At 31.3% G+C, this 3,910-nt stretch overlaps 1 protein-coding gene and 1 long non-coding RNA gene across 8 annotated transcripts in view; one reads left to right on the top strand and one right to left on the bottom strand.

Annotated features, from left to right (window-relative positions):
• LOC102679448 (RYamide receptor-like) overlaps positions 1–3,910 on the top strand; it is a 117,440-nt gene that overhangs the window by 94,107 nt on the left and 19,423 nt on the right. The gene's annotated exons all lie outside the window — the stretch shown is intronic.
• The window catches only part of LOC102679363, a 2,968-nt gene continuing 1,867 nt past the window's right edge, over positions 2,810–3,910 (bottom strand). The window contains exons 2-3 of one of the 2 annotated variants that reach the window (XR_004150126.1): positions 3,034–3,328; positions 2,810–2,864 (exon numbers count right to left, since the gene is read on the bottom strand). This is a non-coding gene — a long non-coding RNA (uncharacterized LOC102679363). Of the gene's footprint in view, positions 2,865–3,019; positions 3,329–3,910 lie in introns of those variants that run through there. The other variant, XR_004150125.1, reaches the window with a different exon arrangement.

Below are 3,910 nucleotides of genomic sequence, written 5' to 3'. Positions count from 1 at the left end.
ATATATATAAATAACAAAATTTCAAAAAGAAGAAGAGAAGAGAAAAATTCAGATTAGCTTGGGAAACCATCAGCACAAAAGAAACTTCTACCACGCTTTTACAATCATCCAATCTACCTTCATCGTTGCATTAAAAGTCGAACGAGTGCTGAAACTCCATCAACGCAATGAAAAGTGAAACGTGTCCTTGGAGAAATTTTCGATTCTCCCTCCTTTTCTTCGGGAACGTTCCTTCCAGAGATAAAAAGACATCGGTGCATCGTTATACTCGATTCTACACCGTCACAAAGGAGTAATCGGTTGAAAGAAGCGCCCCCTTTCCTTCGACTTTCGAACGAATTCTCCCAATTCGAAATCTCACTCTCCTTTCGATCCCATTAATGCCTCGTCCAAACAGATATTTCTGTTAAAATGTTTGGAATTTAATTCTTCCCGTTAATTCAACGTATATTGTGAATATACCATGCTCTTACTCTACAGTTTGTGCAAGGTACGAAGGAGGCAGTGGTTCTTGATCACCATACTCGTATCTAGAAATAAAGAAATAAATTTTCGCGATATTTATAGCAAATATATTTGTGTAACAACTGGAATGTGAATGAAAAAGAAAGGAAGAAATTAGTAATTGTAGAAATGTATATTTAAAAAGAGTATATTAACCTCTATCAATTTTTACGACGAAAGAAATATATATGGTTGTTGGTTTATTTAAAAACGAGCGTGGTCATGAAATAAATAATAACAGCATTCTAACGGGTGTACATATTTTCCATCCATGCGAGAACACACCTTTGAAATTTAAGTCTCCAATTGGGAATGCAATAGAAGGTTAAGTACTTAGATAGTTAATGTGTGGCGCTAGTGTCGTTTCAACTGCAAAACAACTGAATGGAAAAATAATTATTTTAAAATATTATATGTACAATTTAATATTAGTTTCTATAAAAAATGTACAAAGATTGTTCTTCAATTTGCAATTAATAACATTTAAGAGGAAACGAAAATGTTCAATACCGATCTCGTTAATCTTCTTTGTAATTTTTAATAATAGAAATTGATATAAATACAATAAGAAGAATGTAAATATCGTACGAATATTTTGATTAGGAAAAAATATTTTCAAAATTTCATTCGGGATGAGAAGCGTTTTGGTTAAGAACCACTGATCCAGAGGGATGAATACAGAACTCATTGCATTACGAGGAGAAGTTGCAAGGTAATACCTTCTTTCTGCGCAGAGAGGAACAGTTGATTGCATTTAGTCGACGAGAGATATTTTCAGAAGCGGTTACAAATATTTGCCACGCGACTCGTTTATGTGGATGGAATAACGCGAAATGGATTTTTCTACCCTTTTCTTTTCCTCTCTTTTCTTTTCCGTATCGAAGAGATAATTTCTTCCTTTATATTAATTTCCTTTAAAAATTATTTTGCCGTTAAACGCGATTCACTTATGTAATTAATTATTTTAGAAAAAAAAAAAAAAAGGATTGCACTACCTTTTCGTCGTGATCGAATTAATTTTTCTGAATTTTCATTTAAATGCCTGAAGGTTAAGCAGGATTAAATTGTTTTCTGATATCTGAAGAATCTTCTTTGTGCGTGTAATTAACTCTCGTTCCAATTATTCGGCTCACGGAACTCGAGCAATGCATCCCCCGGCAATTTTCCCAGTTTTAAAAAAGTTCCTGGAAATAGGAAATATTTTTTATCGAGTCACGAGAATAATTGGATTAAATCATATTTCCACGTTCGATCAAAATCTTCGCAATGTAGGGAATACTCGATGTGAAACGATTCTCCTTTCTTTCTCCTTTTTCAAAAGCAGAGGTTCTCAACCCGATTAATTTATATCTGTCATAAAAATTCCTTCTCCCAAATTTTAGAGGATTAATTCTTACTTTAAATATCTTTGCTCCAAATATAGAAACACCTCGAATAATAATTAATTTTTCTATTTCTTTTCCTCTAAAAAAAAAAATATATACCAATTAAATTAATAAAATTGATATTGTTCTTAGAGAAATTTCTTAGGAGAGAACGAATCTAATTCGAAATCAATTTTGGATATAGAAGATCCCTTAATAGATAATTCGATCCACAACATCGATTATTATAATACGTTTCATCATCGTGATAATCTGGAAGCATAATGTTTGTTGGGAATACACATCGTCTGTCTTATTACCATATCGCACGTGTTAATTTATCCCGCGTTCCAAGCCAATTGTTCCAATTCAAATAGAATTTGCATCGATTCTTTTTTCCCATTCTTCTCTATTCTAAAAGAAAAATAGAATAAAAATAAGAAGAAGGAAGAAAAGGAAGAAGGAGAGGCACGTGTGCGCGTGTCTCTTCCCCTGGAATGTTTCCCAGACAAAGTCTACTAAATGTTTGACTCTTGAGAGAATTCGCCCTACTAGAAAATGCAGAATGGTATTTCCTCTTTCGAGATATATCCCCTCCATTCTTCTCCGTATAAATCTTTACCAAACCCTTTCCCCTACCACGTATGAATACGTGAGAGATTTCATTCAATGAAGTCTCAATGCCCGACAAAGATATCTCTCTATTTTTATCTTGTTTTTCTGTTTCACATTTTCAAACTCGATAATAACAATTCTTCCATCTCTTCCATTTTCAGGTCAAATTTAAAATTTCTTTATCATCCCACGAGGCTTGGATCATTTGTTTAATATGGAATTGCATAAAAAAAAAATGTTGGACATTGGTATAAAGATCAGAGGTACATGGAAATATAAATATAAGTATAATAAAATAAAATATAAATATAAACGTGTAATTTGTGAAAAATTTATCAACTTATCGACCAAAGAAATTTGTTTTAAAACACACAGTTATTTCTAGGAAAAAAAAAAAAAAAGAAAGGAAAGTTAGACTTGAATAATTTTTCCAAGATGTTAAATCTTTTTAATCTTTATCCAAGTTATTTAACAAATTATTAAAGTATAAACAAAATTAAGAAAGCAGTTTTCTAAAATATTAACGCTGTATTTCTTCAAGTTTTTCTACCGGTTGAAAAATTCGTTATATATAAAAACAACTTTCCCTCCACTTCCATCAACGTGGTGTACAGACATTTTTAATTAAACCAGGAAAGAAGCAACGAGAACAACGAAGCGTAACTCGAGAGACTTGTTAGAGCACGTCAGTCTCACCACACCTAACTCATCTGACATCTTCGTGAATCGCTATGCAGACATCTCCCCTTGGCGATCCCCACGTCCGATATAAATGGATATGCACTATTAAACAAGGTGGCTAGTGAAGGACACTGATTGCCACCTTTTCCTTCTCCAGAAACCTTCTCCACATCCGCTGAAACAAGAACGAACGTTTTACGTATTATTTCAAACCTCGCTTCACATTATCTCACAAACGTATAATATCACATCCTGTTTCATTTTCATTCTAGACTTTGAACTGTAATTAATTTTAATTTCTAAAATCTTGAAGATTTTCAGAATATGAATATATATATATCAATTAAAATTGAAATTCTTATCCTCTATTTCAGATTCTTATATTATATAAATATAATTCTTATATTTTAGTTTAGAGAAATATTTGTAAATTATGTGAATGGATTGTCTGCTATCTTTTTCTCACATCCTCCATTTCATTTTCATTCTAGATTTTGAACTGTAATTNTGAAATTCTTATCCTCTATTTCAGATTCTTATATTATATTATATAAATATAATTCTTATATTTTAGTTTAGAGAAATATTTGCAAATTATGTGGATGGATTGTCTACTATTTTTTTCCTGTTTCTCACATTCTGTTTCATTTTCATTCTAGACTTTGAAAAACTATAATTAATTTTGATTTCTAAAATCTTGAAGACTTTAAAAATATGAATATATATATGAATATATCAATTAGAAT

Source organism: Apis dorsata, unplaced genomic scaffold (assembly GCF_000469605.1).
Source record: "Apis dorsata unplaced genomic scaffold, Apis dorsata 1.3 scaffold_156, whole genome shotgun sequence".
NCBI lineage: Eukaryota > Metazoa > Arthropoda > Insecta > Hymenoptera > Apidae > Apis > Apis dorsata.
This window is presented reverse-complemented; position numbering and strand designations above follow the sequence as displayed.